Source organism: Myodes glareolus, chromosome 16 (genome assembly GCF_982192425.1).
Source record: "Myodes glareolus chromosome 16, mMyoGla1.1, whole genome shotgun sequence".
In the NCBI taxonomy this organism is placed as follows: Eukaryota; Metazoa; Chordata; class Mammalia; order Rodentia; family Cricetidae; genus Myodes; species Myodes glareolus.
The window spans coordinates 6,240,111-6,251,401 of record NC_142041.1 but is presented as its reverse complement, the minus strand read 5'-3'; the positions used below and the strand labels follow the sequence as shown (position 1 = coordinate 6,251,401).

Below are 11,291 nucleotides of genomic sequence, written 5' to 3'. Positions count from 1 at the left end.
TCACCTAGATCCTACCCCTGCTTTATTTCCAAGTGTGGATATTTTTCTTGAACCGACCTTTCTTCTTCTCTTGCCAACAGGAATAGGATGCATTGGTTAGGGCTGCAGCAGCTTTGAGGATAGAATTCATGAACACAGACGGCAGGTCAGAAAGGGAGGAGAAACCAGGTCTAAGGACAATATAGCCGTCACCAAAACAGCCTTGTGCTGCCACTTTCCCGCTCTTCCTATGAAAATAACGAGAAGCAAGCATCTTTCTATGTAGCAGGAGACTGCTCGTCCATTTCCCAGCTGCCCAGACCCAAAATAATCACACAGAAACTATATTAATTACAAAACTGCTTGGCCTATTAGCTCAGGCTTCTTATCAACTAATTCTTACATCTTAAATTAACCCACTCCTATTATTTTGTATTTTCCCACAAGGCTTGTGGTTTACCAGTAAGGTTCTGGGGTGTCTGTCTCCTTTGCTGGTTACATGGTATCTCCCTGACTCTGCCTTCTTTTCTCCTCTATCTCTGCTTGGAATTCCTGCCTTGCTCTATTCTGTGCTGCCATAGGCCCAAAGCAGATTCTTTATTAATCAATGGTAATAAAACATATTCACAGCATACAGAGGGGAATTCCACATCATCTCTAGTTTAAGTCACTTTTATGTGCACTCAGTCTAATTTTCTGAGGAGGCAGGAGATGGAGGGAAATTAAAACTACATATTTAAATAACGCAGGAGATCCAATGGTTACTCACAGGGATTCCGGCAGGAAAGTCCGAATAAAACCTAACAGAAAGCACGGGCTGTCCAGGTTTCCAGGTCACTGACAAGGGAAATGCTCCTTCATACTAGTTGGTAGTTACAGTTTCACTACAGGCTTGAAAAAGATCCTGAAGAACCAGCTGGATTACAGGCACACTGATAGCTAGCCTCAGAAACCAGAAAGATGGCACCAAGTGAGAGACTGGAAAGTTTATTAATTTGCTTACATATTGCATGAAGCCTAGTATTTTCTCAGAATATTTTTTTGCAATTGCACGCCATGTGTTGCTTTATCCTTCATATAGTACATACCTGATATTATATGTACTTGTGTATCACTTAACATAATTTTTCCTCCTAAAAATTTTTGGATAGCTATGAAATAATCTATCACGCATATCTGACTTATCATCCAGCATTTAAGTGTCTGCCTTGCACAGACAGCACGTTTCTACTCTAATACAAGTTTAGAACAAGTAACTAAAATCCCACTACATATTGATGCATTCACACGGCCACACTGCTCTGCAAGACTGCACCCCAACCCCAAAGCTGTGTTTGAGCTTCTATTATGGGCAATTTCAGAAATCTAAGGTAATTGGGACTGACATTTGTTTCCAAGCTGACAGAAGACTCTAGCTTGTTCCCCACAATGTGACGCTCCCCCCACCCCCCGCAGTGCTCAGGGAAGGGTGACTGCACAGAGACAGCGTCTTCCAGACGAACATGAACTCACAGAGACTGTGGCAGCACGGATAGGGTTAGCACAAGTTCAGGGCAGACAGGGGCCCAAGGTGAAGAGGTTAAAGCAGACATGAATTCCCACCCCTAACCAAGAAACTACCTCTCGTTGACAAGTGCTTACAAAGGAAACTTTAGCTTTCTCCAATGGAGTCTCAGTGGATATATATATATATTACACTCTATTCCTGTGTGTGACGAGGCCATTAATGAGCACTGAGTGCCGAGCCAGTTCTATGTGATTAGCCCAAGCTCGAGAGAAGCTACTGTTTAGAATGTGAAAAGGCCTGGTAAGAACCAAGCCCATGAGCGGGATGGGGTAGGGTATGAGCCTCACATGGAATCATCACCTTCACTCTGAGGGCAGCCCTTCCTCCTTCTTAACTTTAAAAAAAAAAATTAGATTGAACCAGGTAAAGTTATGAGAGAAAAAGAATTGAACATAGATGTTACCACCTTATATAACAGATATTTTTGTATCACAATTTAAACCTAACACGGTCTTCTTTTAGCATCTATATTTATTTTTGAGAGCACAGTGCTTTGGAGTCCCATGCTGGGCAGGACTCCTCCAGCGTTGAGTCCTCCCTGGGGCTCTCTGTCCGCTCAAAGGGGCTGGCTGTGTCTGTGTTCTCTGCAGTCGGTGCTAATAAAGCGGAGCATGCCTCCTGTGAGCAGACAGCAGGAAACACCCTTGGTCTCCTTTTGAGTTTGAGAACACAATTAAATAGAAAAAGAAGGCCAGAGGCATATTCACCAGCAACACCCACTCCTTGCCTGTTTCTTCAAGGTAGATGAACAATAAATATCATGGTAGTGAAGAGAGGTTAATCTTTTGTTTTGTTTTGTTTTGTTTTGTTTAAGACAGTGTTTCTCCTTTTAGCCATGGCTGTTCTGGAATATGCTTTGTAGACCAGGGTGACCTGGAACTCACAGAAATCCACCTGCCTCTGCCTCCTGAGTGCTGGGATTAAAGGCATGTACCACCATTGCCTGGCTGAGAGCAAGAAAATGATTCTTTCTACAGAAGGTAAAGTTCTCTGATACCCAGAGGAAGTTAATTAGGCCAGCAAGGAGAAGACTTGTTCTTCAGGGTATGGACAAAGGAGGACCAGAACTGAGACTATTCTGGGTTAGGACAGAGACAGCAGACCCAATGATCATGAAATGAACTGTTTTCCAAACAGATCAAAAATGATGTCTCTTCACAGCAATAAAACCCTAGCTATTGCACTATTTTATAGGAAAGCCAAACTAGATTCATTCCTGTTTATGATTAAATATCTGTTTTTCAGGAATTTGGCTATGACCCACCTGTTACCCTAGCTACCAAAGATCCTGCACTGCCTGCTCCAGAGAAAACTATACCTTTGTCTCACAAGTTATGACCACCTTGTTGTCACGTCTTTGTTTCAAGAAGTTGCTATGAACAACTTGTTATTCTTATGTTCTGCTTCTGTGATCCCACCCAATTGCCTACCAAATCCCCCTTTGAAACCCCTTACTCGTGAACTATGAACACCCTTCTTTTACCCATGCCCAATGCTGATCTCATGACCTCTGCCTTTAGGGACAGACAGCCATGATGATTTGGGTCAGTGGTCTTTCCCCTGGTGCCTATGGGATTGGTACCCTCTCCCTGCTTTTGTCTAGAGCTGTTGCTATGATAGAGAAGCCATGATCTTTCCTCTCAACTACAAGTGTTCACAGTCAAGCTTTCCTCTCAGTGTTCTTGGCGTGTGCCATACTCAGACACAAGCAAATGGAGGGACCCTCAGGTAACATCCAAGAGACTCTGACATCTAATCAGCTATAACTAGGCAGGAAACAGCAGCCCCAGAATCCCAAGAGGGCTTGTCTGTCCTGAGGATGACCAGGTTGAGAGCTGGGAGTGGAGATGAAGGGACACCGCATCTCCGTCAGCAGAGAAGAGGCCTAAATGAAAATGATAGAGAAAATCAGAATGCAACAACAATCAACAATGAACAGTGCAGGTCCTGTGCACAAACATAACTTGCTAGAGAATAATAACACACCCTTGAAAGAATCCTCCTACAAACTCTAGGTGCTGCGTGTGCACTTGTGCAAATGTGTGCAGAGGCCAGAGGCCAACATCAGGTGCCTTTCTCAATCATTCTTCACCTTATTTTTCTGTTTTCATGTGGGCTGCGTGTGCTTGCATGTGTGTGAGCACCCATGTGGACACACAGGCACATGGATACAGAGACACGTGGAGACAGTTTGAGGGTGTTGTTGGGACTTACCCTCCGTTATTCTTCTACCTTATTTAATTAAATCTGGAACTCACTGATGTGGCTAGTCTCTCAGCCGATTTGTAGATGCACCGCTTCTGTCTTGCAGGTCCTGAATTACAGGTCCTCTCCCAAACCCACTCAGCATTTACACGTGTTCTGAGGGTCTTAATATCAGTTCTCAAGTCTGAGAGGCCAACTCATTAACCACTGAGCCATGCTTTGAGTCCCTCTACCCAATTCTTTTGAGACAGGTCTCTTACCGAACATGGAGCTTGCCAAGTAGGCTTGCTGGGTGCTCTGTAAGGCTCAGGAATTCCCCTGTCCCTGCTTGCCCTGTGTAGAGATGACAGGTACATGCCACTATGCCTGGTTTTTTACATGGGTTCGGGAGGTCAGACCCAGGTCTTTATGTCTTCATAGAAAGCACTTTCCTGAGCTCTCTCTCCTGTTCCACAAACCCTAACTTGTGGACACACATAGTCACCACTAAGATAAATCCAAATCTTCTGAGGTTTAATGTGACTGAAATGCAGTTTTTTTACAGCCATTTGGGCAGCCATCAGCTCCTCCTTTGCCCACATTGCCAACTGTGCAGACATGGAGAGGGAAGGGGGAGACAGGCGTGCTGATCAGACTCACTGGAGAGGGAGGGCATAGCCAAAAGCAGAGACATGGGCGAGCAGGGAGGAGGGTGCAAGGGCCCTGGCATTCACAGGGTGCAGAGGAGTTGGAAGAGCAGTTTGGAGACTAACCAGGAATTATGACTTATATCTTTTCACATGTGTACGAGTGTGAGTAACACTGAAGTGTCTCTTCAACTAGGAATAGTGCTAATACTAGACTGTGACCTTGTAAGTCAGCAGTGTGCTGCTTTGATTGACAACAGCCCCTGTAGGCTCAAAAATTGATGCTTGGTCCCCAGTCAGTGGAACTGTTTGGGAAGGTTTAGGATGTGTGGCCTCATTGGAAGAGGTGTGTCACTGGGCAGGGGAGGGGGTTGAGGTTTCAGAACCCCACACCATTTTCAGTCAGCTCACTTTCTCTGCCTCCTGCGTGTGGATCAGAGAGAGCTCTTGGCTATTGCTCAGTACTAGGGATGCCTGCCTGCTGCCCTGCTCCTTGCCATGATGGTCATGGATTTACCCTCTGGGACTGTAAGCCCCAGTAAACTCTTCTTTCTATAAGTTACCTTTGTCATAGTGTCTCTTCACAGCAATAGAAAAGAAGGCAAGATGAGCCCCAAACAAGGTAGCAAGCCAGCCGTCTGTAAACAGGTTAAATTATAGAAAATGCAGTCACTCTGATTATTTAAAATACTTTTCGTTAAGACTTAAGGCCAAACGTGCCAACTTCTTCATAATCTACGTATTACAAAATATTATCTCCTCCATTTATTATCTATTTGGAATTAAACACTTTTATGCAAGGCCATTATTCAAGAATATAATTGAGGGCTGGAGACATGGCTCAGCTGTTAAAATCTAGGCTCACGACCAAAAAGAATATAATTGAGAATATAAAACTCACTGTAAGGGATTCACTGAAAAAATTTTTTTTAAAGGGATACAGCTCAATGCACTGCAAATGCACCAGACATGCACATGCATGCAATGTCTCCAAATAGCTACAGCTGATAAGTGCACGCCATAATCATTAAGTTCAATACATAAAAATGACCCCTTAGGTCGTCTCCAGGAAACTGCGCTAGCCGGATTCCTCCTTGTGTGACAGTATGTCTGGTATCAGAGGAAAGAATTGTTCCATCTCTAGAGATTCTAGACTGTCCTGGCAGAAGATATGCCAGGGCAGTTTGCAGACTGGTGGACAGAAAGCAGAGAAGGAAGAAGGGATGTTGGGCCAGACATAACCTTCAAAGGCACAGCCCGAGACCTACTTCCTCCAGCTGGGCCCTACCTTCCCAGAGAGTGTTGCCAGCTCAGGGCCAAGCATAGACAAGCCTGTCAGGGATGCCTCGCGTTGAAACCATAACGCTACTCAACGTAGCACAGAATTTTCTGAGATGGTCCCTTGAGTCAAATTTTCAGGCATGTCAAGTTGGAGTGTAAAGAAGCTCATTCTCATATTTCCCCTGTTGTATCAGCAGCAATGGGAGAAAAACCTAATTCACAAGGCAGATATGGGGAAAAGGCATGAAAATATTATTTTATAAATATTTCAAAATGAATAGTGCATAGAACAGCTATATGAAAACTTATAATCTTTCAGCTCAAGAAAATTTAATGAGAGGATAGGAGAATGCAGGGAAGATGGGTGGTGGGGTATTGGCATTAAAGGGTTAAACTGGGATAAGAAAGAGGACGGGGTGGGGGGGAGCCAAAACTAGGACTCCTTGTAGAAATCCACTCACAAAGTAACTGACTGCTCCACTGTGGATGAGCCACATAGCAAACATTCCAGCCCGAGGCTCAGGAACATCACAGAGAGCCAGAAGAAATGGTGTAGGAGATGGCAGATGGGGAGGCGGCTTCTGGGGACAGCGTGGTTGGTGTACACGTCAATACACAGAAGCTGTGGTCTTCTGCACCAGGCCACGCCAGTTGCAATCCCAGCACGGACATGGGAGGGGTCCAGGGCCCAGCCCTGGAAGAGAAGCTAGTGGCAGTTGGAGCAGGCAGAGCCATGTGTTTTGAGGGTGTAGCTATCGGTAGGTTGTCCATGCTTCAGCGGGTGGCCCCACAGCCATGTGCTAACAGCCGGTACTCACTCAGGACATCTATATAGTGGGAGGATGCTGGGCCGAGCACTAGCGGGAGCTGGAGGAAGGCAGAGGTAGATGGTTACACTCAAACACATTGCATGAAAGTGTGAAAGTTTCAAAAATAGGTAAAAACTATTATTTAAAATATTTTGGTATCTGCTTGGATTGTCAGAAATTGAGTCAGGTGGTTTGAGGACAGGGAAGCAGAGGAGGTAAATTTCCGTTCTGTGTCTTTTCATTCTAGATAGCATCCACTATCTGTTGTTTAACCCCAAGACTGGCACTTTAAAGAATGCATATACATGACTATATAGAGAGATAACATTCATCTAAAGTATTTAGTGCATATACATGATTATATAGAGAGATAACATTCACCTAAAGTGTACAATGCATATACATGACTATATAGAGAGATAACATTCATCTAAAGTGTACAATGCATATACATGACTATATAGAGAGATAACATTCATCTAAAGTGTACAATGCATACACATGATTATATAGAAAGGTAACATTTGTCTAAAGTGTACAATGTATATATATGATTATATAGAGCGATAACATTCATCTAAAGTGTACAGTGCATATACATGACTATATAGAGAGATAACATTCATCTAAAGTATTTAGTGCATATACATGATTATATAGAGAGATAACATTCACCTAAAGTGTACAGTGCATATACATGACTATATAGAGAGATAATATTCATCTAAAGTGTACAGTGCATATACATGACTATATAGAGAGATAACATTCATCTAAAGTGTACAATGCATATACATGACTATATAGAGAGATAACATTCACCTAAAGTGTACAGTGCATATACATGATTATATAAAAAGGTAACATTCACCTAAAGTGTACAATGAGATTTTTTAGTATGTTCAGAGCTATGCAAACCATTTATTTTGAAGACTTTCAAAATCCTCCTCCTCCAAAGCTTGAACAAAAACAAAACAAACAAAGAAAAAGAGGAAAACAGCCATCGGCAGTCACGCTTCGGATCGCTGAGTTCTCTTCCCAGACTCCAGCAGCCGTTTAGCGACAAATCTCTCCTGTAGAGCTGTTCCTCCTAAGTGCTTCGCCTACATGGAATTATACAAAATGTAGCTTTTGTCTACAACTTATTTTTACTTAGCATAATGTTTTCAAGGCTTACCCATATCATAAATATTCTATTTTCTTTGCTACAAAATCATATTTCATTATATGGACATGACATATTTCATTCAACCATGTGCCAGTTGGTGGGCGTTCGAGTTGTTTGTACCTTTGGGTATGAATAATGCTTTGATGAATGTTTGTGCGCAAGACTTGGGGGAAGGCTGGGAGACAGGTGTGACTGTAATGTGCTCCCCAAGCACGAGGACGTAAGTTTTGATCCCCTGATGCAAAAAGACTGCAAATGCTTGTAACCCATCCCTTGGGGCTGGAGACAGAGACAAGCAGATCACAGACAATTGGGCCCCTTGGTGAGCTCCAGGCTCACCTGCAGCGGAGAGAAAGACATCTGCTATCTACTCCTGGTCTCCACAGGGCACACGCAGACACACATGGAGGACTCTGCATAGAAAGGGTCACACTTTCATTCCACGTTATATACTTGGGAATGAGTTTCCGGGTTTCTAAGTTTTGAAAAACTGCCAGTTTTCAATGTGGCTATCAACGGTTTCCATTCCCAGTTACAGTGTCTGAGCATTCCAACTGACTTACAATGCTGCTAACATTGTCTTCTTTATTATAGCTTGCTGGGTTGGATAAATGAAAAGCTGCATCTAACTTAGACTTTTATTTGCTATTATCTAATGATTAACATTGTGTATATTTTCATGTGTTTTTTGGCTATGATAATTATAAAAAATTTCTCTAGGAGGATGTCTATTCAAAATCATCACTTATGTTTAAATTAGGTTGTATTTTGTTACTAGGTAGTAGGTATTCTATGCATAGTCTGAACAGATGGAAGTCATTTATCAGCTACATTCTCTGTCTCTCTGTCTCTCTCTCTCTGCATGTGTGTTTATGTGTATGTCTGAACTCCCATATTTATTACTTGTGATCCTTTCTTTGCCCACTAGGATAACAAACAGTAAAAATGGACAAAGCCAAATCACTTTTTCTGCCGCTTGGCCCTTCAGTGTCCCCTCTAAAAAGGTTGAGCTTGGTAAAGTCACAGACTTGTTTCTTTCTAAGGCTTTCTTATTGCTCATTAATTTCGTTAGCTTTAGCTATTCGTTCGGACCTATGGTGCGTATCAGTTCAACCTTGTGCATAGCATAAGGCAGGAGCCATCCTCACAGTACTGCATATGGCTATCCAGCAGTACTGTTTGCTGAAAAAAAAACGTTCATTTCAGACCTAGCTGCCTCTTTAGGGAATCAGGCCACAGCCCCTACAGCTGACAGGCTCCTGCTGGGAAGATTGGAACATAGACCAGAGCTAGGAGCAAACCCAGTTCCAGCCCCTCCCCCAGAGCTACAGAATAAAATTGTGATCCTACTCTGTGCCTGGCTCATTCAGACTGACTAGACCAGACTAAATTACAGGACAGGAGACATCTTGCCATCCCCTGGAAACCTGTTAAAGTCAGCCCTTTGCTGGGGCTTTCTCAAAGTTCTCTCTACTTCAGCCTCCCCTCACCCCCATGACACCCATGGTGATCATTTCTCTTTCTCTTTCCCTTTGTGATTTCTCCTAAAGAAGCTCCTCTCCAGGTTTCTGAAGAGAAGCCATTCTCTCTCCTTCGCAGGCTGCTGTTGTGTTTGGTATATAGTCAGATGCATTCTCCTTTCCAGGCTGCTGTTGTGTTTGGTATATATTCATATGAATTCTCGTTTCCAGGCTGCTGTGTTGTGTTTGGTATATATTCATATGAATTCTCCTTTCCAGGCTGCTGTTGTGTTTGGTATATATTCATATGCATTCTTGTTCTCATTCATTCCCTCTTCCCTGCCACTTTCCTACCTAAGGCTTGGCCATGCCCACCCCACTGTGGTCACAAAGCTTGCTCTCTCCTAATAAAGCGCATGCTAATTCTGTTAGCTTCTTTCTCCACAAACCTGCTCCTGCATATGATTTAAGCTGCCCCACTGAGGTGTCTTGTCATCCTCCTGGTAAACCACTAGACCATAAAAGTGGGTATTTCTTTCTAGAATATCAGAGTCTGCTGGGTTATGTTGACTCTTCATATGCCAGTATCAGTCTTGATCATGACTGCTTTAACGTAGTAGGTTTTGAAATCATGAGTGAATCTTTCAAATATAGTTCTCACCCCCCAAGATGAACACTTTTCCGTATTTAGGAAGTCTTTAGATATTATTTCTTCAAATGTGACTTTTCTATTTTTTCTTTTGCCTCCTCTAATTCTGTATTCCAATCACATATCTGTTGGCACACTAGCTGACATACACGCCCCATTTCCCATCTTCATCTTCACTCTCAGTTTTCATCTTCACTCTCTTTCTGCTCTGTGCTCCGGGCAGCACTGTAACTGACCTGCCTTCATGCTTGCAGATTCTTCTTTAATTTTACATCTATGTTGAGACCCTTTAGTGAGATTTCATTTTGGTCATCATGTTTTGCAACTCCAGATACTGATCCTTTATAAACACAAACACACATATATGTATAAGTGTGTGTGTGTAAAAATTTGTATCTCTATTGATAATTGTATTTGCCCTTATACATACCTTCATTTTGTGTGTCTGCAGGTGTGTGTGTGTGTGTGTGTGTGTGCACGCACATGCACAGTTTTTTCTAGACAATGTTTCTCTGTGTATTCCTGGATGTTCTGGAACTTACTCTGTAGACCTGCTGGCCACAAACTCAGATATCAGCCTGCCTCCGCCTCCTGAATGCTGGGATTGAATGTGTGCACTACCATCACCCCACTGTCCTGTTTAAAACATGACTTCTAGCTAGGCACAGTAATGCACACCTATAATTCTAAGCGCTTGGGCCCAGGCAAGAACACCATGGTGTTATTAAGACCACCACGGTCTACATAATGAATTCCAGGCCTATTAGGTCTGCACAGCAAACCTTTTATCTTGAAAAACAGCATGGTTTCTTTCAGTCCCTTGAACATATTTATGGCAGCTCCTTTGATCGTTGTCAAGCCTAGCATTTGGGTCTTTTCACAAGCAGTAACAGCTGCACACTTCTAAAACACAAGCCACACTTTATTCTCTGCGAAGTGTTTGATTTTTATGGACCACTTGACTTTCACCAGTCTACTTTAGCGGTGCTAGATGATGGTTCTTTCTGCCCCGTCTCTGGGGCTGTTTGTTCTTATTTATTCAGTGACTTGGCTATTATTTCAGGGAAATCTTTGTCCCAATGTTAAGCTTTGAAGTTACTCTGCAGAGGGCATTCTCAGCCACACCAATTCTGTATCTGCCATCGGAGTTGGGAGTAGGGAAAGAGGGGAGCAAGTCACATCCCAGGTTCCACACTCTCAGCCCCGTGATCTGATAGATTTCCCTGACTAAATATGTATTTGTTTGCTGTGTGTCCTCTATGTCCTTGGACACTCTCTAGAGGCGTCAAGTGGTTTCTTTCCCTTTAAATAATTTTCACCAGCTAATGTTACTTTACCAGGGAGCATGTTTGAAGGATCTCTCTACAGCACCGCTCCAGAACTGGACCTCTGGAATGTGCATTTGGCGTTTTAGCTCAGAAAAGCAAGTTCAAGTCAGGTTGGGAGCCAGAGAAAAGAAATAACTTGGAAGCAAGCAAAAAGAACCCGCAGGTCATGGTTACTCAACACCTGAGGATTTTGCGGTCCAGCGCACTCCGGAGCTGGAC

The 11,291-nt window shown here is 43.1% G+C and overlaps 1 long non-coding RNA gene across 1 annotated transcript; it reads right to left on the bottom strand.

The window, feature by feature from the left end:
* Nucleotides 1–5,969: 5,969 nt before the first annotated feature.
* On the bottom strand, nt 5,970–11,291 carry LOC146891375 (uncharacterized). Its single transcript, XR_014997233.2, has 2 exons — nt 7,386–11,291; nt 5,970–6,525 (listed from the first exon to the last, which is right to left on the bottom strand). It is a non-coding gene; the product is annotated as an uncharacterized LOC146891375 (long non-coding RNA).